Below are 24,416 nucleotides of genomic sequence, written 5' to 3'. Positions count from 1 at the left end.
AACGTGCAAAAAATGCTTCCACTTTGCGTGGAAGACTTGGTTGATTGAGGATCTACTATTCCCTTTATTGCTTAACTGTAAGAACGACTTACTCACATTTCTTATCGTGGATGTATTGCACATCGCACGTGTTGTATGCCGCTAGACCAAAACCCTAGTGATATCCCCCTGTGTGACATAAATTGATGTCTCATGTGAAAGTCTGCTTTCCGTATGTATTTTTATGTGTGGTCAATCTTTGACCTAGTTAGACCATGAGTCTTAACTGATGAACTGAACAGTCGAAGTTATGATGGATGAAGCATTGAGTGCTTGCTGGAAAAACCATGTGGACCATAGTCGTTGTATTGCGTCATTGATGATTATAACATATCATCATGCTAGTTGAAGTAGTAATGATAGTTGAATGACTTGGATAATTGAGCATATGTTAATGAGATTGCTAGATCGATTGTAAACCATTATGTTGGTGCGTTGAGCACTTGACAGGAAGTCGTAAAAACAACCATTACTCAATTATCATAAAAGGTTCATCAATATCCATGTGCCATGAGCCAGTCGAATGACAAGGAGAGATTTAAAATAATGGTCGACTGACAAACCAAATGTTGGTCGATTCACCAATCGAGTATTGGTTGATGAACCAATAAAGTACTGATTGAATAGTCAATGAAATATTACTTCTCAAATATTGATAGTGGAATCAATATTGCCATAACTGACAGGTTTTGAACCTTGTTGGCCGAGCCAATACATTGCTAGGTGAAGCAATTACGTCATTGATAGATGGAGCGATTTGATAGTCAAAGCAAATACTTCTAATCAGAGCAAATACAACTTGATCAATGAATAATTAGTAATAGGACTAAATAATATATTAATTAAAAACACTGGTAGTTGGACTGAATATTATATAATTAATTAAAATATTGATTGCTGAATTAATATAAAAAATAGGATATTATGTACAAGCAAATGGTCCCACTACCATTTGGTCTTTATATTATTTAATAAAATTAAAATATCATTATTTTAATATTTTGATTGTTTAGATCAAGGCTTGAAAATTTGTTTGGAATAGTTTAAGCTAGCAAACCTCACGAATTTGGAACGCTTACACTCAGTTAGCTAGGAAGCCTGAATTACTAACCATCTCTCAAGAAGAATCTTAAACCGATCAACAAAAAAGAGTTTTATATATTTATCTTTAGGATCAAAAAGTCTGAGAAAAATAAAAGTAAGCAATTTCTATCAATCTCATTCTTGATTACAGATTGACGAGAACCTCGACAATCAATAAGAACATGATCAGGATACATGAATAATCGGACCTGGATTCGTGAATCCCTAAGTGAAGTCTTTAAGTCGTAATCCTAATTATGTTTCTCAGAGGAAACCTAGGTTAATAGGATGACTCTAGCATACAACTAGGACACAAAAGTGTTAGGGATTAGAATTCTCGGTTGTTAGAGTCTCCCTATTTTACAGACTTTCAAGACTATTGGTGGCTTCGATTTCATGCTAAGATAACTTGAGGTTGAAGAAAACACTTTCTTAGTTTAGATGAAATTCTTGAAAGGAGTTAATGTAAGCATGTGAGTAGTTAATGTAAGACAATATTGTTGAAACCATGTAGAATGATAGATCATGGAAATTATGCCATATGAATGATAGATGACGAAAAATATGCCATATGAATGTATATGCATAATCATGTTCATTTAACACTCAAGACTTAAATCATAATTCACCAACACATAGTGATTTTGTGATGAAAGATGTCTTAGAAGTGTTCATGCGAGTTGTGGCAATGCCAAACGTATTTGTGAAAATAGTTTATGAGCATCTGCTTAATTCCTACTGGGTAGGTGTATGTGTAGAGGTACACGTACCTATGGATATTTTGTGAATTCAAAGAGCTAGGGTACGCGTACTGGATATGCATACCCTAAGATATTCACGAACTCGTACCCCTGGAGTGCGCGTACTCGGTATGCCTTCCTTTCCCAATTCACGAATCCATAACCTTATGGTACGCGCACTGGGTAGGCATACCTACCTTGCATTCCCGAACTCAGATTTCTAGGGTACGCGTAACTACCATGTGTCTAAAATTTCAACAAGTTATGAAAACTCTCTTTTCATAATTTGAAACATTTCCAATCACTATAGATATGAAATATCATTGCTTGGGGAATTTTCAAATGATCAAATTGAAACACAAATAGTTCTTGAAAGGTAAATTGTTCTTAACTAAGATTACTAAGGATCTATGAACATCAACTGCTTGAACTATATTTCGAGACAATTAACAAGATAAGTTTGAGTCAAAAATTCTTCTTTGCAATATTAAATCTACTAAAATCATACGACATAGTCTCATAAAGATAGAATGGTAATGCCGTAAGTAAAATAGAATGGTTTAGTCTTCACATACCTCTTTGTCTATGCAGTTCTTAAAATGTCTCTGTTTGATCTCCAGTCTTCAATATTCGAGGGTTATTCAGTGATATCTGATACTCAACTACCATACTCTAACCGTAATCCGAGATTTGACTTTTAGTAGACTATAAATCAAGATATATTTTTGTGCATATAACATCGATAACAAGTTCGAGATAGCAAAATTTGTGAGTTCGACCGAGCAATTAATGCTCTAAAAATGTCCCCCTTTGTCAATTACAGTGAAAAAATTATCAAAAAAATAAACTTTCAGCTCAAAATTCATCGTGCTATATTTCCTTGGTTCTTCAACGATGTCTTGAATTCTCTGTTATTCAAGTTCTTCTACGGTTCTGCAAACGATCATTTTAAGTTCCTTTCTTATGAGAATAATCGTTTAGAGCTTTTCTAGAACGATAAAATCACTCAAATCAATGGTTTTTATAAAAATATTATACAACAACTCGGGAATCTTCTTGAAGCATAGTATTGTTACCTTTCTCAAAGTCAAATTGTACCAAAATTTAAAGAAATATTGCGGGTGATATGTTCTCCTCGTAAGTCATTATTTACCTCTTTTGCATAATATGTAAAACCTATAGTTTATAACTTGTTAGAGCAATGCTCGGTCGAAATCGCAAGCGTTGCTATCTCAAGCTTGTTTGTCAAGTTTAGCTGATCAAAACTATAGTCTTGATTTCTAGTCTGCTTATAGGAGTTTCGGACTAGGATAGATTGTGTAGTTAGCTTTAGACTTCACAGAGCATACAACTGAAGATGAATATCTACTGAAGAACTCGGAGGAACTTCACCAACAAAATGTATGTGAAGACTAAAACTTATCTATCACTGAGAAGTCTATTCTATTATATTCTATCTCATATTAAGACAAAAGTCGTATAGAAATATAGACTTTCATATCATACACATTTGTTATTTCGAGCTGAGTATAACTCGCTTATCTTTTTCTCGAAATATGTGTTGGTAGGTTATTGCTTTAGCTACATTCATCATTATTCTTGACAAGTTTAGTTGGAAACTAAATAATAAGTCAAAAGATGATCATGTGGAAATTGCCTTGAAACATCTTACATGATTTGTGTGAGACAGTCTTTTGATGTCGACTTGGAAAGTTTTGTATTGATCATTCGATCACTTGAAAATTGCTTATAAGCTAATGGTTTGTGTGAGACAGCCATTGTCATCTTCTAAGAATGTCTAGAAAACATCACAGTATGCGTACTTAGTGTACAAACTGTGTTGGTATGATTCAGGTACGAAAACCAAGTTTGCATACCAGTATGCGAACGGTTTTAACTGCTAAAGTCCGGGAACCAAGTTTGCATACCAGTATGCGGACGGTTCTACCTGAGTTAGGTCCGGGATGACAGTTTGCGTACTCGTCTGCAAATTGTTGGACAAGACCAAAGTCCGGAATTTGAGTTTGCGTACCTGTTTGCAAACTTAGTGGTCAAAGTTCTAAAATCGGTTTAGTATGTTTACATACTCATGAACAACTACATCTATGAAATAAGGAATGCAATCTTTCCAAACCGTGGCTTAGTGTTCAAGAATTGATTCTTTTACTTTGAACAACTCTATGAAACACAATTAGATTCATTTGATTATCTTTCATGATTGATTGATCATCATAGTTGGTCTAGATGTGTTAGATAAATGTGGTTAAGACAAATGTGTTCATATGGCTAACTTTGGTTAACTATTATTGAGCCAACTCAATATACACGTTTAGGTACGGTTACTCATATCTAAATGAAAGTATATTTCATTTGTATGTTACGAGTTAAGACCATCTAACGATGGAGACATATTGCTTTGGTTTCAAGCAGACTTAGCTTGTATCTTAAATCAGATTTTCATCTAACAGTGAATATGGAATGCTTTCTAAGCTAACTTAGCAAACCCTGATTTGAAAGGATATATAAAGGAGAACTCTAGAAACTGGGAAACCTAATCCCCAAACCTCCTATGTGATACTAGTTGTGACTAGATTCGATTCTACTTTAACCTAGGTTTTTCCTAAAACCATTAATAGGTTAACGACTTAAAGACTTCATTGGGATCCTAAAGACAGATTCAACTATTTTCTCTGTAGTTGCGTATTTTGATCTTACTTGTCCAATCGTGTTGAGTACTATCTTCTCTAAGATTTGCTCGAGATTTATCTCTGATAGGTAAGATATACAAAGTAATCACAAATCCCATAGGCTCATTCTTTGTGATTCCACAATAACTTGTTCTACTACCACATAGTTAAGTTATTGTGAGGTGATTGATATTTCTAAGATGTTCTTCGGGAATATAAGACCGGATTATCAATTGGTTCATGTGCACCTTGATTTATCATAAGACGGAACAAAACTACATATGTATTTCTGTGGGAAACAGATTTATCTATCAGAATAGACATTTCTGTGGGAGACAGATTTGTTTATAAGTCTTCGACTTTGGGTCACGGAAACTCTTATATTTGGGTGAGATCAGCTAAGGGAATTAAATGTGTAGAGTCCTGCTGGGATTCATAGGCGTAAGGAATGCGACTGTACCTTGATCAGTGTGAGATTGGTTAAGGCTCAACTACATTCTAGTCCGAAGTTAATTTGTAGTAGGCTAGTGTCTGTAGCAGCTTAATACAATGTGGTGTTCAAAACTGGACTAGGTCCCGGGATTTTTCTGCATTTGTGGTTTCCTCGTTAACAATATTTATGGTGTCTGAGTTATTTCTTTTCCGCATTATATTTGTTTATATAATTGAAATATCATAGGTTGTGCGTAGTTTAATCAATTGGGAAATCCGACCTTGTTTGTTGGGTAGTAATTGATTGACACTTGAATATTGGTTTTTGATACCGTTCAATTTATTTCTCATATCAATCGGGCTCACATATTCCTATCTGTTCGATTGCGGATTGTATTGAGAAATAAAGATACAACTCTTGGATATTTCCTTGATTGAGTCTGACTGTATAGTTGATTCTCACAGAATTATATTGGAGCTAGTCCATACAGATTGTTGAACGAAATATTGGGAGTGGTTGTTACACCCCCTTTTTTTCATAATCCACCGCCCCTTACATAATGTTTCGAAAAGCCAGATGTTATAGTAGAATACTGCTAAATAATTCTCCTCCTTTTTATCAACAAAATTGGCTAAGTTAAAAACAAGGGATCATAGTGAATTACACAAAAAAGGTAATCGAGACCGGAGATAACATACTAGCTTTTTATTTAGACAGTTTCACCAAGTAAACTTAGCATCTCCATCAAGGATATAAAGGTACAAGCATCTCCTACTATTTGACAGCCGCACTCCCCATAAAGATATATCAATTAAGCACAAGTTCAATTTGAACCCCATTTGATGTCATTACCAAAAGAACAACATGTACGACCTTTCTCTAACTACAAGAGAGAAGGATTTTCTTGGATATTGACAATGTTACTCGCCAGTTTCGAACAAAGTAGATTTGTATCCCAAATATTTTTCTTTCTTCTCGCCTGTTATAAACAAGAAGTTAAAAATAATGATCTTAATGTTAGAGGCACCAAGATACATTACTTTCATGAGAAAAATAATCATCGACAAAAATTGAAACTCTAGGCTAGTTACGAACAAAGAGGATAATTTTAGTGATATGACTTAACATAAGAATTATATCTTCTCTATCCATATACGGGCATAGAGATTAAAGTTCTCGACCTTATATCCTGCCAGTTACGATTTTGGGAAAGAAATGCGACAACTGGGGAACATCTAACATAGTCATGCAATATATTCACCAAAGTGCAATCCCGGGAAGATAAATATTACAATTTTCAAAGTTTTTTATTCCTCTTTTTATCCAGTGACGAACACAAAGAGTTAAGAGCTTCTATGAGAACATATGAAATATCTGTTCTAATCACCAAAATGTGATAGAAAAGAAAAAAAATATCACAAAATAAGAAAATTCTATGAATTTGACAAATTTGGCAGATCTAATTGAAAGATAAGATCATTCAAGGCTAAAATTCCATCAAATTAATGCAACCATCAATCGAAAAATAATCCAGAAGAAGTTCAACAAAATTTTAAAGACATCAAAAAATAAATAAAATAAAGAACATACTCATGCAACAGATGGCTTAATGGAGACTAAAGTTATCAACGATCTCAGAAATCCCAACAACAAGGTCAGGATATATAGCCACAACATAGTTAACTTGCTTCTCGAGACAAGCCACTCTTCGCCGAAATGTTGTTATTTCTGGATCTATATGAGCATTGTTCCTCTTCATTTTATTGATATATGCCTAGATGAGGCGAGAGGGTTTTTACCACATAATCCAAAAGGAACGATCTTAAAGTGACTGCAAATCCTGGTTGAAAAAGCGGGGGTACAACAACCACACTCAACAATTCGATTAGAAATTTGTATGGACAAACTCCAATATACTTTCTAGAGAATCAACTAGACAGTTAGACTCAATCTAGATAAAAAGTATATCAAAGAATTTACATCTCAATCTCTTGATTTGATATGTACTCAAGCAAATAGAAAACTGCGAGTCTTTATCAAATACTAGAGAGATAACTTGGATGGTACCAAAGACCAATATCCAAGTGTCAATCAATTTAAATCAACAACCAAAAGGTCGGATATTCTAATTGATTGAACAACGCACAACCTGTGATATTTCAATTATATAACAAAATATAATGCGGAAAAGAAATAACAAAGACACCAGAATTTTGTTAACGAGGAAACCTCAAATGCAGAAAAACCCCGGGACCTAGTCCAGATTGAACACACACTATATTAAGCCTCTACAGACACTAGCCTACTCCAAATTAACTTCGGTCTGGACTGTAGTTAAACCCCAATCAATCACACACTGATCCAAGGTACAATTATGCTCCTACACCTCTGATCCCAGCAGGATGCTACGTACTTGATTCCCTTAGCTGATCTCACCCACAACTAAGAGTTGCTACGACCCAAAGTCGATGACTTTAATAAACAAATCTGTATCACACAGAAAAGTCTACGGTAATAGATAAATCCGTCTCCCACGAATATACCTACGAGTTTTGTTCCGTCTTTTGATAAATCAAGGTGAACAGGAACCAATTAATAAAGCGGACTTATATTCCCGAAGAACAACCTAGTATTATTGATCACCTCACAATAATCTTAATTGACGCAGCGAAAAAATATATTGTGGAATCACAAATGATGAGACGAAGTGTTTGTGATTACTTTTCTATCTTGCCTATCCGAGATATAAAATCTCGAGCCAATTATTTCAATTGTACTCATAACGATAGAATCAACAAGATCAGATCACACAACTACAATAAAAGTAGTATCAATCTGGCTTCACAATCCCAATAAAGTCTTTAAGTCGTTAACCTGGTTTTAGAAGAAGAAACCAAAGGTTAAAGGAGAATCGACTCTAGCTATGCAACTAGTATCACACGTAAGGTGTGGGGTTAGGTTTCCCAGTTGATAGAGTTCTCGCTTATATAGTTTTCAAATCAGGGTTTGCGATCAATATTAGCTTGGTAACAAAGCATTCAATATTCACCTTTAGATGAAAACCTGATTAGATTCAAGCTAATATTTCTCAACCGTTGGATCGAAAACTTAGCTTGTTACACACAAATGAAATGTCCAGTTTTGGGTTTACGAACCGTTCCCAAATATTAACATTTGTTGGTTCAACAATAGTTAACCAAATGGTTAGCCATATGATTACTTTCATATCAACCATATTCTTCTTCACCATAACTAGTTCAAATGACTCAAATGAACTAGTTAGAGAGTTGTTCAATTGCTTAGATCTTATGTAACTACACAAGACACAATCAAAGCAAAAATGGTTTGATTCACTCGAATCGGTTCATGAACTTTATAGCCACGGTTTGCAAAAGCATTCCTTAGTTTATATAAACATGAGTTCAAGAACAACCAGTTTTAGATATAACCTGCTCAAGTTCGCGGACTTAAGCTCATGGAAGGACTTCACGAACTCCAGCAGAATTTCTCGGGTCGAGAACTTCCGCCAGTTCGCGGACTTAGTTCTCGGACTTGGCTCACGCCACTTCCATTTCTCTTGATCAACAAAGTTCACAAACTTTGGTTCAAGGAATAAGGACTTATACATATATGTGTTTCCACAACAATGCTTATATCCTACCAATGGTTATGTAATCTAAACTCTCATTTCAATCATTGAAACATTCTCATAGGACGGATATGGCCGTTATTCACAAATCATTTTTCGTCAGAGCAATTTTCAAAGTGATTGAACCATAACATGAATTTCGTCACTAGGAAAAGATGAATTCGGCTAAAGCGAAAGTTTAACAACACATATTTCGAGAAATAGATAGGCGAGATAAACTCGGCTCGAAATAACAAATGTGTATAATGAAAGTCTATATATCAAAACGACTTTTGTCTCAAGAGTAGGAGATAGAATATATAGACTTTTGAGTGACAGATAAGTTCAAGTCTCCACATACCTTTTAGTCGATGAAGATCCACCAGTTCCTTGAGTAGGCCTTCGTCTTGTATGATGATTGCCATGGAGTCTTGAGCTCAACTACACTTTCTATCCTAGTCCGATACCTTTAGCTATGTAGGCTATAAATCAAGACTTATAGTTTTGATCACTAACATTGACAAACATGCTTGAGATAGCAACGCATGCGAGTTCGACCGAGCAATGCTCTAACAATCTCCCCCTTTGTCAATTTTAATGGCAAAACTGTTAATACATATGGAATACAAAAAATAAATAAAATAAATTTTTTAGCTCCTATTCCACATGCCTAATCTTCAACATTACTCGAAATCTTCGTCACTTCCAAGTACTCCAATTATCCCAAAGGTTGTAAGTTTAGCATCATCGTTGTTGAAAATCCGTAGCTATAACAATAGGAAAACAATAGTTCTCAATCATTGTTATACAATGTCATAGTATCATTACACAATGTCAAATTCCAATTGTATCATAACTTCAACAACAATACTATTGTGATATGTATCACTCCCCCTTAGTCAATACTCCATCTCACATGGAAACCACTCCCCCTTACATAATGATCCGAAAACCATATGTATTTGTAGTGTGAACTACATATTAATTCTCCCCCTTTTTGTCAATAAAATTGGCAAAGGTACAAGAACGTGAAATTTCCGAAAGAGACATTTCTTGACCAAAAGAAAGCAAAAATATCAACTTGTTATTTAGATGCAATCATAAAGTCGAAGCTAAATGCATTCATCAAGGAGTTTATAAAGATACAAGATAACCCCTATAATATTCCACATCCGCACTCCCCACAAAGATATGACAATTATGCGCAAGTTCAAAACCCCATTAAATGTCATTCCCGAAAGAACAACAAGAACGACCTTAATTTCGAAAGAAAATAAGGATTTCTTTGGACATAACAAATCACATATAAGTATGAATTTGAATCCAAAATCTTCAATTAAATTAACCACAAGAGAACCTATGATTAATTTAATCGACAAATGCTCAAACATAAGTGAACTTATGTAGACTTAAAAAATACAATTAGATTAATCACAAGAGAACCCATAATTAATCTAATCGAAATACACAGCCAAATTAATCACAAAAGTAATCAATTTAATTGGTCATGCTCGACATAAGAAAACTTACGGAACAACAACCAAATAACCAAACAAGATGGTTAATTTAGTTGAAAGTGATCGACATAAAGTACCTTACGGAACAACAACATAGTTAATCAAAAATAATCAACTTGGTTGTATAATGCTCAACATAAGACACATTACGGAGCCTCACAGTAATACAAAAAATATGGATCAGGGAAGATCAATTACTGCGGAATACACAAGGATTCTTTCTATTTTCCATCACTATTCACATAACGACATTCAATAGACATAATACTTGCAAACAAAAGATTTTAACCTATCTTCCATCAATAATTGACAATATAGGCTTAACTTTTGTATTTGTCAAAAGTCTATTCATTCTTTTATCAATACATGCATATCGACATACGAAAGACTTTACTTTTGACAAGATATGTGACAGTCAAGTTCACGGACATAAACACACATATCCCATAACAATATTGCAATATAAAACCATAAAGATTAATACTTCAAAAATCATCTCCCAAACAAATTTAGAATTTGAACCAATAAATCTAAAAACATGAAGATGAAAACAATTGACATAGCTATGTGTAATCACAATAATGGCTATTCCAAACTCTAGTTATTCTTCTAATAAAAACAAAAAAAAAAAAAATTTACTAGACATAAAAATGAAATCAACAAGTTAGGGAACAAAAGCAGAGTCCAGTGCCATGGTCGAACACGAACTAATGGTCAAATAGACGGTTCAGGATCCTCACGAGTCTTGGCGTCTTTGAGCTTGTGATTAGCAACATCCATTGCATCTTCAGAGAAGAGATTCTCTTTGTGAAGATCATTGATGTGAGATTTTATGAGACCAAGGTCAGTTGAAACCTTTTTCAACTCAGTTTTCAACACATCAAGATTTTTCAGAGTATCAACGAGCTGCACTTTTGCTTCCTCAAAATACTTAAGAAAATCATGGACCACTTCAGCAAAAATCATATCATCTTTCTCAACATTCTCATGAGTATAAACATAGTAACATGAGGCATTGGGATGATTTTCATCAACAAGAGTTCTTTTCTTCCTCCCTTCGGATTCAAAACCAATACCTTTATCAAGAAAGCCTTTAACAAAACCACACGATTGTGAAGAGAACGACATTCTTGATAAATCAAAATAACCTAGAGTACGCAAACGTAACTAAGAGGTTTGGTATTTATATGGTTTATTAGGGAAGAAGATCTTTAGGGTTTGCAAATTGTTGACTCGTGATGGTAACCCGTGTATACATACGAATACAACATGGCCCATAAAGAATAAAACAACAAAAGAACTTTTGCTACATAAGAATTCATGAATGGCTCAATAAATTCCTTACTATGGGAGTAATTTAGAGCACAAGTGTAGCACTCCACAAAGTTAAAAGAGAGATACGATATAACACAAAAACTTCTTAGGCAATATTGTCTGCAGGCACTAGTTTTAGCTATAAACGATAAGAGGATAGCTCAACTAAGCAGAACACCAAATTACCATAGAATACCTGATTTTTACACATCTTGCTCAACAGGATTTTTATGAGCAAGTTCTTAGCCCTTGTAATTAATTAGCACAAGGATGAGCTCTAAGATCATTAAAAGAAGTGTGTTTATGATCGAGTCTCTTTTTCCTTCTGAATCTAGAGAGAGATCCCTTTTTACGTGAGAAATTATCATAAAACTTATTGTCATCAAAATACGAGACATAGTTAGAGTTCTTACCCGAAGAATTTTGACTTGTGGAGGATGACAACCTGTTGACAATTTCTTTATATCCTTCGATTATCTCCATCAGGTTATCATCAATTTTTCTTCTTTCTCCTGGAATTTCGTTCACATTAAGGGAAATGTTATTTCCGGAGGAAACGACTTGATCTTTCCTTGGACGATTCTTGTTAAGACTCCTATTATGCTTTAGAGAATTTGAGGAACTCATTGAACTGACCTTCCTAGTAACATACACAGGGTAAGTACGAAAACCAACTAGTTTAGACATACGAATGTCAGTTACACCTTTGAGAATTAAGTCCAAGGTGTGTTGAAGTTGAACCAAGGAGGTTTTATTCAACCTAGAGTTTCTCTTTTGTTTAGCAGAGCCTTTTGCATTGCAAAAGAGGCATACTTTCTGATCACAAGAGTGATTAGACAAAGTAGTCTTCACAACCTCGTCAGGAGATTTCTTCCTTCCATGTGATGTGGAACATCCTTGATTAATGGGAAATTCAGAAACATTATTTTTGACAGGAAGGGATTCTATTTTACTTCCGGAGCTGGAACGTTTTCAGACGTATCAGAAGTACTTAGTAATTTAGTATATTAGACTGCTTATAGCATCCTTGAATAGAGAATTTACTCAAGCGATGTTCTATTTCCAAGGCATCCCTTTTGAGGCTAGCCTCAAGGGTCATACGTGAAGAATGACCTTCAGTATTTTATTTGGGTTTGCAGTCTCTTATTATACCAAGTAGAACATCAACATGGTGATTTAACCGATTAAATCTATCAGCTTGGATTATAGCAAGATTTAGAATCAAGACACTCTCTTCAGCTGTTTCCCGTTCATTTAGAGAGATGGACTCTTTTGAAGGGTAATCGAAAATACTCATGTCGGAGCCTGTATGTCTTTTTGGGACACATGGTTCCTCTATATTCGAGATTGAGGAATCTTTCTCTTTAATAGAATTAGACAAGACACAGCCTTTATTTCTGGTGACGCGTTTATCAAAGATACTATCATCCATCCTCAGATCGCTACAAACACAAACTTGTAAGGTCTTAACGTGTTTGCCTGCTCTGATACCAATTGAAAAAGCGGGGGTACAACAACCACACCCAATAATTCGATTAGCAATATGTATGGAAAAACTCCAATTCTAGAGAATCAACTAGACAGTCAGACTCAATCTAGATAAAAAAGTATATCAAAGAGTTTATATCTCAATCTCTCGATTTGATATATACTCAAGAAAATAGAAATCTGCGAGTCTTTATCAAATACTAGAGAGATAACTTGGATGGTACCAAAGACCAATATCCAAGTGTCAACAAATTTAAATCAACAACCAAAAGGTTGGATATTCTAATTGATTGAACAACGCACAACCTGTGATATTTCAATTATATAACAAAATATAATGCGGAAAAGAAATAACACAGACACCAGAATTTTGTTAACGAGGAAACCTCAAATGCAGAAAACCCCCGGGACCTAGTCCAGATTGAACAACACTGTATTAAGCCGCTACAGACACTAGCCTACTCCAAATTAACTTCGATCTGGACTGTAGTTGAACCCCAATCAATCTCACACTGATCCAAGGTACAATTATGCTCTTATGCCTCTGATCCCAGCAGGATGCTACGTACTTGATTCCCTTAGCTGATCTCATCCACAACTAAGAGTTGCTACGACCCAAAATCGAAGACTTTAATAAACAAATCTGTATCACACAGAAAAGTATAGGGTAATAGATAATTCCGTCTCCCACGAATATACCTACGAGTTTTGTCCCGTCTTTTGATAAATTAAGGTGAACAGGAACCAATCAATAAACTGGACTTATATTCCCGAAGAAAAACCTAGTATTATTGATCACCTCACAATAATCTTAATCGACGCAACGAAAAAAGATATTGTGGAATCACAAACGATGAGACAAAGTGTTTGTGATTACTTTTCTATCTTGCCTATCGGAGATATAAAATCTCGAGCCAATTATTTCAATTGTGCTCGTAGCGATAGAATCGGCAAGATCAGATCACACAACTACAAGAAAAGTAGTATTGGTCTGGCTTCACAATCCCAATGAAGTCTTTTAGTCGTTAACCTGGTTTTAAAAGAAGAAACCAAAGGTTAAAGAAGAATCGACTCTAGATATGCAACTAGTATCACACGTAAGGTGTGGGGATTAGGTTTTCCAGTTGCTAGAGTTCTCCCTTATATAGTTTTCAAATCAGGGTTTGCAATCAATGTTAGCTTGGTAACAAAGCATTCAATATTCACCGTTAGATGAAAACCTGATTAGATTCAAGCTAATATTTCTCAACAGTTGGATCGAAAACTTAGCTTGTTACACACAAATGAAATGTCCAATTTTGGGTTTACGAACCATTCCCAAACATTAACATTTGTTGGTTCAACAATAGTTAACCAAATGGTTAGCCATATGATCACTTTCATATCAACCATATTCTTCTTCATCATAACTAGTTCAAATGACTCAAATGAACTAGTTTGAGAGTTGTTCAATTGCTTAGATCTTATGTAACTACACAAGACACAATCGAAGCAAAAACGGTTTGATTCACTCGAATTGGTTAATGAACTTTATAGCCACGGTTTGCAAAATTATTCCTTAGTTTATATAAACATGAGTTCAAGAACAACCGGTTTTAGATATAACTTGATCAAGTTCGCGGACTGGGTTCGCTGACTTAAGCTCATGGAAGGAGTTCACAAACTCCAGCAGAAATTCTCGGGTCGAGAACTTCCGCCAGTTCGCTGACTTGGCTCACGCCACTTCCATTTCTCGTGATCAACAAAGTTCGCAAACTTTGGTTCAAGGAATAAGGACTTATACATATATGTGTTTCCACAAAAATGCTTATATCCTACCAATGGTTATGTAATCTAAACTCTCATTTCAATCATTGAAACATTCTCAGAGCACGAATATAGTCGTTATTCACAGACCATTTTTCGTCAGAGCAATTTTCAAAGTGATTGAACCATAACATGACTTTCGTCACTAGGTAAAGATGAATTCGGCTAAAGCAAAAGCTTACCAACACATATTTCGAGAAATAAATTGGCGAGATAAACTCGGATCGAAATAAAAAATGTGTATAGTGAAAGTCTATATATCAAAACGACTTTTGTCTCAAGAGTAGGAGATAGAATAGATAAACTTTTGAGTGACAGATAAGTTCAAGTCTCCATATACCTTTTAGTCGATGAAGATCCACCAGTTCCTTGAGTAGTCCTTCGTCTTGTATGATGATTGCCATGAAGTCTTGAGCTCAACTACACTTTCTATCCTAGTCCGAGACCTTTAGCTATGTAGGATAGAAATCAAGACTTATAGTTTTGATTACTAACATTGACAAACATGCGTGAGATAGAAATGCATGCAAGTTCGACCGAGCAATGCTCTAACAATGGTAATAAGACAAGGAAAACCAAGATCGTACTAATCATCTGAGGAATGATAAATCCGCAGAAGTCAATTCTCTCTCCTTGAATGAAAAAATACATCATCTGAGCCACTGTCCTGGTCCACAGGTTCTTATCCAAAATGCTTGGAATCAAATTAGCAATATCAATTTTCCAAATATTTCCAAAGATAAGTTTGTCGTGTAAATATGAATTTTTCCTCCTGTCCATACAACTCTTCTACCAAGAAGTAATTCTGACATTGAATCTGGTGACGACCTACATCCCTCGGGTTTAGGAATAGTAAATATATGGTCAAGATATAAACTCGGCAAATAGGAAATTACACCACGATTAACCTCAAAATTCGTTCATCTAACAATGGTCTTGAAGCGACAACTTCTAGTGTTTGCAATATGTAAGTTAGCATAAAACATCCTTGTCATTTCGGGATAGCCACTACCAATGCCATTATGAATATAACCCCACTCATAACGGTCTATGAACGAGTGAAACTCAGGATCACGAATTGTTGAATCATAAATATTTTCCATGACAAAGTTACGTGACACATAAACATTATGGTTGTCACGTGCAAGCTTGCTAATGAAACACAATTGATTACTAGCATCAAAATAAGGTTCGCGGACATGTTGTACGGTTCCAATGTCATATTCATCATTATCAATATCAACAATTCTTCTGCTAGAGCTTTCAGCACTCGTATTCCTCCTCCTATACATGCTTAACTAAGGAAAAAGCAATAAAAATATTGGGGTACTTACTCAAGTCTGTGACTGCTGACGACGGTGGTTCTTAAACACGGAGGTAAAAGCAGAAATCAATGATTACCCGTTAAACAGAAAATCACTCCTACGGTACTAAGAAATCGAATAACTGTTAAGAATTGATCCTGGTGGTGATGAGGTTATTGAACCCTTTGGTTTCTCTTCTCTAATTCTTGAATAGTGAAAGATCAAGGAAGAAGAAGAGATAAAAACAACAAAATGTCTTTCATTTATATGTGCGAGACTAAACAGTTCATAAAACGGTCATTGTAGTTCTGTAACTCGGCTCACACTAGTTTTTAGTACGTGGTACGTGAACGACATATGTGCAATTAAGCATGACAAATCAAGATTTATTTGTATTTTTTTCGACTATAAGTTTAAATATCAACATATGATGAGAAAAATCAAAGAGCACATACTGCTAAGGCTGAACAAAAGCCGGTCTCTTGTCCATATACCAGACTGGAACCGGAAAAACCGGACTGGAACCGGTGTAGGCGGTACAGGGACCGGGACTGAATTTGAAAACCGGTATAGGATTGGGTATAGGGACTGGTTCCTATCCTATTCCCGACCAGTACCGGACTAAAAGAACCGGTAATTAATAGCCTTTGATATACATTTATCCTAGCCATCTATCCTAGGTCTTGTATATCAACTATCATCTTTTCTATTCAGTTTCTATCGTTTTTTTTTTCTTTCTTTTTCCTCTCAACTCAAGTATGAAAAACATGACCACTTTCTTCTCCACCACCACCGCCACCTATACATATAAATCATCATCTTTTTCTTTTTCTTCTTCGAACAACGACAATAAGTCAAGGTAAATCACTCATCTGAATATGGATAATAGTAAGTAGCTCAGATTTGTTTAATGAACTCTGGATTCTTAATAATTAATTACATGTCCAGTTAAATTGTTTAATTGCATGATTGAATCTGATTTAGGGTCTTATTGAGATAGATTTGGATTGATTTGTTGCTGCAGGGAAATTAGGTTGTTGAGTTGTTGAGTTACTGATAAAGGATGAGAAGAACAAGAAAGCAGAAATTGAGAGATTAAACAATATTTTGATGGGTATGTATGTGGTTTATTTGAGTAACAAATGGAAATTAGGGTTCTTAATTTTTATGGATAATTTATATTGAAATTGAAGAATTGAGTTACGATGCTTGTGTTCAAAGAATCAGAAGATCGAGATTACAACAGTTTGGGGTTGAAATGGTGGCTTGTTTGGCTTGAAGTTGATGGTGCTGAGATATGTGCAACTAAATATTGGTTGGATGCAATGGAAATTAGGGTTCTTAGGGATGATTTGTTGAAGTCATTGGGTTCTGATGCTTGTTGGTTGTGTAGGTTACATTATGAAAACATTGTTGATATGGGAATTAGGTTTCTTGCAGCTTTCTTAATTGGTTTAATTGTATTGATTATTGAAACTTGATTTGTTTTTGTGATTTTGGATCCATTTTTCTATAAATTCTGAAAACATTTTTGGTAATAAGGAAAAACCCTGTACCGGTCTTGAACCGGAGCGGTCTCACAGGTACAGATACAAGTTCAGGTACAAGTACCGGTCCTCAAAATGAGGTATCGGTCAATACCAAGTACAAGGACCGGTTCCATAAGAAACCCGGACTGTATCGGCCCTTGTGCAGCCTTACATACTGCTTTTCTCCCAAAAAAAATAATCTTATGGATCATGTTCTCATCTCATGCTTAAGAGTCAGATAGGTAAGGAGAATTTTTATTTAAAGCAGAAAAGTGTTGACACCCATAATGAGTTATTATATTATGGAATGGTGAAACTGCGGATCCACCGAGTGCAGCTAACTCATAATTTGCGGGACAAAGAAGACATTATTGTCTGACAAGGAGGATCAGTCATAAACCACAACAGTTAAAATTGTCATGTAACAAGTTGATGAGTGGACACATCTTCAAGGAGCAAGGCTCAACAAAGGAAGATGAGAATTTTCTTCTTAGGAAAATAAAGAAAAAAATATTGATGGTTAAATACTTCAGAGAAGATTATGCACAGAGTGACTCCACAAAAAAAATATTTTTAACAACTTTCAGCTTCAAAAGGATCAAGAAAGGTACAGTTACCTATAATAAAGGGAAACACAAAATGAAATTGATCCGATTTTGCTTCCGCATAGAGCAATATGATTAAGTGAGTGTCCTTGATGCCTTGTCTTACAATTGTTCAGTAATAACTCTTGGAGAAAGCGCTTTGCATTATGCAAGCTAACTCTTTTGTTAAAAAGTATACTCTTGCCATTTTCATCATTGAAAACAATTTTGTATTTATCTTGAGAATTTTATTATACACCAATACTATTTATAGACAAGATGTTGACAGTTTGACGTAACAGGTCATGAGTTTCACTGAGGTTGCAGTCGGAGGAATAACAATCAGTCTCTTCCTTTATAGTGATAACAAGGTCATTAGTTATTACCGCCTTTAATATCTCAAGAAAAATGAGTACAACACTCTCTTATTGAAAGATTAATATCAACCTCAGCATGAATGTTATTCATCATGGCTTGGTTTGTCCTGTCAAGGAATCTTGTTCTTCATGGAGGTAAAGTCAATATCAAAAGTGAGATTCTCCAACTGCTTTTCAAGGCTAGCAAACATTTCAAGAGATATTAAACCTCTAGGAAGTACAACAAGAAATTCTTCCACAGAATTAATGAGATCAGTCATGGAAGATGGCATACACCTTAGTAATGTGTCTGCCCCTATGATTGCCCCAATCCAGTGTTGGGCGTATTTATTCTATCCTAGCTCACAAGTTGTATGTGAATAGTGGACTATTATTTAGCATGTACTGTCTTCATTGGATTTTCATTCTAATTTTGAATGAATTCTTCTCTTTATCTTAGTCTTATCTTCTCCTTCCTTTCTCTCTTATCTTCATCTTTCTATGAATTTAAATCCTTCTTTTCATTAAGTCTCGATCCTTTGTAGTGTAGATCACTACAAAAGAAGATTCTGAATCCCTTGGATCTGTTGGTACGTTACAAAGATTGAACTCTTTTCATAGATTCAGATCTCCACAAGCATATACTTGGTAAGTCTTACGATGTCTGCCTGCTCTGATACCAATTTAAAATAAGAAGGTCCCAAGACCACCAACTTTTTCGACAACTTGTATGGACAACACCTAATACAATCGCAAGTAGATGTAATTAAAATCCTTGAACAATATGTATACATATTTTTCTCTTATCTCTTCCATAATCAATATGTCCAGACAATAGTGCGGTGAACCTAATTGTATAACAGAGTTTTTATACGATCTCAGAAATCGATTTCCAAGATCAATCAACTCATATACAAATTTAAAGGATTCGAATTCTGTCAAGCATGTATTTATATTTCAAGATACGAATTATACAAACAAGTCTCGTAATTGATCAAAATTAATAAGAATTTAAATTACCTATATTGATTATGTACTACTTGTCTAATCCTATTATAAAGATAAAAATATTATAACGCGAAAAAGGAAAACACAAGACATCAGAAGTTTTGTTAGCAAGGAAAACTGAACCTGCAGTAAAACCGTGGGACCTCGTCCAGATTTGAACACTGAACTATATTGAGCCATTATAAACATAATTGATGTGGTATGTGAAAGTCTGCTTTCCAGACGTATTTTTATGTGTGGTCCATCTTTGACCTAGTTAGACCATGAGTCTTAACTGATGAACTGAACGGTCGAAGTTATGATGGATGAAGCATGAAGTGCTTGCTGGAATAACCATGCTTTTTGAACCATAGTCGTTGTATTGGGTCATTGATGATTGTAACATATCATCATGCTATCTGAATTAGTAATGATAGTTGAATGACTTGGATTGATGAGCAGAGGTTAATGAGATTGCTAAATCGATTGTAAACCATTACACTGGTGCGTGGAGCACTTGAAAGGAAGTCGTAAAAACAACTGTTATTGAATGATCATAAAAGGTTCATCTCGATCCATGTGCCATGAGTCAGTCGAATGACAAGGAGAGATTTAAAATAATGGTCGACTGACAAACCAAATGTTGGTCGATTCACCAATCGAGTATTGGTTGGTGAACCAATAAAGTATTGATAGAATAATAAATAAAATATTACTTCTCAAATATTGATAGTGGAATTAATAATGCCAGAAGTGACAGGTTCTGAACCTTGTTGGCCGAGCCAACACATTGCTAGTTGAAGCAATTACGTCATTGATAGATTGAGCGATTTGATAGTCAAAGCAAATACTTCTAGTCAGAGCAAATACATCTTGATCAACGAATAATTAGTAATAGGAATAAATAATATATATATTAATTAAAAACACTGGTAGTTGGACTGAATATTGTATAATTAATTAAAATATTGATTGCTGAATCAATGTCAAAAATAGGATATTATGTACAAAGCAAATGGTCCCACCACCATTTGGTCTTTATATTATTTAATAAAATTAAAATATCATTATTTTAATATTTTGATTGTTTAGATCAAGGCTTGAAAATTTGTTTGGAATAGTTAAAGGTAGCAAACCTCACGAATTTGGAACACTTACACTCAGTTAGCTAGGAAGCCCGAATTACTAACTACCTCTCAAGAAGATCTTAAACCGATCAACAAAAAAGAGTTTTATATATTTATCTTTAAGAATCACAAAGTCTAAGAAAAATAAAAGTAAGCAATTTCTATCAATCTCGTTCTTGATTACAGATTGACGAGAACCTCGACAATCAATAAGAACATGATCAGGATACATGAATAATTGGACCTGGTTTCGCGAATCCCTAAGTGAAGTATTTAAGTCGTAATCCTAATTATATTTCAGAGGAAACCTAGGTTAATAGGATGACTCTAGCATACAACTAGGACACAAAAATGTCAGGGATTAGAATTCTCGGTTGTTAGAGTCTCTCTATTTACAGACTTTCAAGACTATAGGTAGCTTCGAATTCAAGCTAAGATAACTTGAGATTGAAGCAAACAATTTCTTTGTTTAGATGAAACTCTTGAAAGAAGTTAATGTAAGCATGTGAGTAGTTCATGTAAGACAAGATTGTTGAAACCATTGAAAAAGCGGGGGTCTAACAACACCATCCAATATTTCGCTTAACAATCTGTATGGACTAACTCCGAAATACTTTGATAGAGAATAAACTAGACAGTCAGACTCAATATAGATAAAAGTATCTCAAGGAGTTAATATCTCTCTCTTATTTTTGATATTACTCAAGCTAATAGAAATCAACGAGTCCTAATCAAATACAAGGAATACTTGGACGGTACCAAAGACCAATGTCCAAGGATCAATCAATATCAATCAACAACCAAAGGTTGGATTTCCAATTGATGATCTTTAACGCACAACCTGTATTATTTCAATTATATAAAAAATATAATGCGGAAACGAAATAACACAGACATCAGAAGTTTTGTTAACGAGGAAACCGCAAATGCAGAAAAACCCCGGGACCTAGTCCAGATTGAATACACATTGTATTAAGCCGCTACAGACACTAGCCTACTCAAAGCGAACTTCGGACTGGATTATAGTTGAACCCAAATCAGTCTCCCACTAATTCAAGGTACATTTGTACTCCTACGCCTCTGATCCCAGCAGGATATTGCGCACTTGATTCCCTTAGCTGATATCACCCACAACCAAGAGCTGCTGCAACCCAAAATCGCAGACTTGATAATAAATAAATCTGTCTCACACAGAAAAATCTATTAAAGGATAAATATGTCTCCCGCAGAAGAACCCTAGGTTTTTGTTCCGTCTTATGATATGAAATCAAGGTGAACAGGAACCAATTGATAATCCGGTCTTATATTCCCGAAGAACATCCTAGATTAATCAATCACCTCACAACAATCTTACTTATATAAACAAGAGGACATCGAGGAATCACAAACAGTGAGACGAAGATGTTTGTGACTTCTTTATCTTGCCTATCAGAGAACTCTCATGATCTCAAGCCAATCAATAAGATTGTACTCGTACGATAGAAGAAGCAAGATCAGATCACACAACTACGATAAAAGTAGTATCGGTCTGGCTTCACAATCCCAATGAAGTATTTAAGTCGTTAACCTGGTTTTAGAGAAGAAAACCAAAGGTTAAAGGAGAATCGACTTTAGCGAGCGCACTAGTATCACACAGACGTGTGGGGATTAGTTTTTCCCAATGCTAGATGTCTCCTTTATATAGTCTTCAAATCAGGGTTTTGCCTTAGGTACAAAGCAATCAATATTCACCGTTAGATGAAAACCTGATTTAGATTCAAGCTAATATTTCTCAACCGTTAGATCGAAAACTTAGCTTGTCACACACACTTGATATATACGTTTACTGGGTTTGTGAAAACCGTGCCCAAACATGTACGTGTATGTTGGTTCAACATAGTAACCCAAAAGGTTAACCATATGAGCATTTCATATTAACCTTGTTCTTCTTCACCATAACTAGTTCGATTGACTCAAATGAACTAGTTAGAGAGTTGTTCAATTGCTATGAGATCTTATGTAACAACACAAGACACAATTGAAACAAAGATGATTCGATTCGATTGAATCGACTCATGAACTTTATAGCCACGGTTTGCATACTGCATTCCTTAGTAATTTAAGTTTCATGTTCAAAGAACATCTTTAGATCATAACCCACTCAAGTACGCAAACAAGTTCGCGGACTTAAGCCAACCGGCAGAGTTTTCCAAACTCAGCAGAAAATCTCGGCAAGGAGACTTCCGCCAGTTCGCGGAATAGGTTCGTGGATTAAACAGGCAAACGAGTTTTTGGAAAATCCCAGCAGAAATTCTCGGTAAGAGAACTTCCGTCGGTTCGCGGACTGAGTTCCCAAACTGAGTTCGCAGACTTGGCGAAGCCAATTCCTCCGGTTTCTCTCAATCAACAAAGTTCGCAAACTTCAGATTAAGGAATATGACTTATGCTCATATGTGTTACCACACAATGCTTATATCCATCATTGGTTATATTAACCTAAACTCTCATTCCAACCATTGAAACATTCTTAGAGGACGTTATATAGTTGTTACACTATTTTCTCGTCAAAGCGATTTTCAAAGTGACTGAAACATTATGACTTTCGTCATTAAGTGAAGATAAACCCGATCAAAGCGAAACGCTTTACCAACACATGATTTCGAGATATAGATAGGCGAGATATACTCGGATCGAAATATCAAATGTGTATGATCCAGTCTATATAGCATACAACTTTTGTCTCATAAGAAGTAGGAGATAAAAGAGATAGACTTTTGAGTGATAGATAAGTTCAAGTCTCCACATACCTTTTTGTTGATGAAGTTTCACGGTTCCTTGAGTAGATCTTCGTCGTTGTATGATGAATCACCATGAAGTCCTTGAGCTCAACTTTACTTTCTATCCTAGTCCGAGACTTATCTATGTAGACTAGAAATCAAGACTCATAGTTTTGATCACTAACATTGACAAACATGCTTGATATGGCAACGCATGCGAGGTCGACCGAGCTATTCTCTAACAATCTCCCCCTTTGTCAATTTTAATGACAAAACTATTAATACATATGGAATACAAAAAAAGATAAACTTTAGTGGCTCCTATTCCATAGTCTAATCTTCAACGTTCCCTGAAATCTTCGTCCTTCCAAGTACTCCAATGATCCCAAAGGTTGTAAGTTTAGCATCACCGTTGTTGAAGATCCGTATTTATAACAATGAGAGAAATCGAGATTCTCGATCACCATTATACAGTGACATAGTATTATTATGTAACATCAAAGTACAATTGCATCACGACTTTAACAATAATACTACGGTGATATGTATCACTCCCCCTTAGTAAATACTCCATCTCACATGGAAACCACTCCCCCTTATACAATGATCCGAAAACCATATGTATATGTAGTAGAACTACACATTAATTCTCCCCCTTTTTTTCAATAAAATTGGCAAAGGTACAAGAACGGGATCCTAATGAAATTTCCGAGAAGAGACGTTTCATAGACTAAAAGAAAAAATACATACCAACTTAATTTAGATGCAATCATAAAGCCGAAGCTAAATGCATTCATCAAGGAGTTTTAAGATACAAGATTATAGATGGTGGATTTTCGACAAAGGCTAAATTCGCAAACTCATAATTATACGAAGCTCTGATTCAACAATCAGACGTGAGTATCGAGACACGGGTCTCTCATCGAATTCTCAACGGAGAGTACCTTCTCTCAGAGTACATGTGGATATGTAGTCTCATGACTGGACACCGGCATATCTCATGAATACCGAATACTTTCAGTGATTATTTCTATATAG

At 35.2% G+C, this 24,416-nt stretch overlaps 1 long non-coding RNA gene across 1 annotated transcript; it reads left to right on the top strand.

Moving 5' to 3' along the window:
* The first annotated feature begins 16,784 nt into the window (after positions 1-16,784).
* LOC113329968 lies at positions 16,785-17,479 on the top strand. The gene is made up of 2 exons (XR_003350037.1): positions 16,785-16,898; positions 17,064-17,479. It is a non-coding gene; the product is annotated as an uncharacterized LOC113329968 (long non-coding RNA).
* Positions 17,480-24,416: the final 6,937 nt, after the last annotated feature.

The sequence above is a fragment of the Papaver somniferum genome, chromosome 1, assembly GCF_003573695.1.
Source record: "Papaver somniferum cultivar HN1 chromosome 1, ASM357369v1, whole genome shotgun sequence".
NCBI classification, from domain to species: Eukaryota; Viridiplantae; Streptophyta; class Magnoliopsida; order Ranunculales; family Papaveraceae; genus Papaver; species Papaver somniferum.
This window is presented reverse-complemented; position numbering and strand designations above follow the sequence as displayed.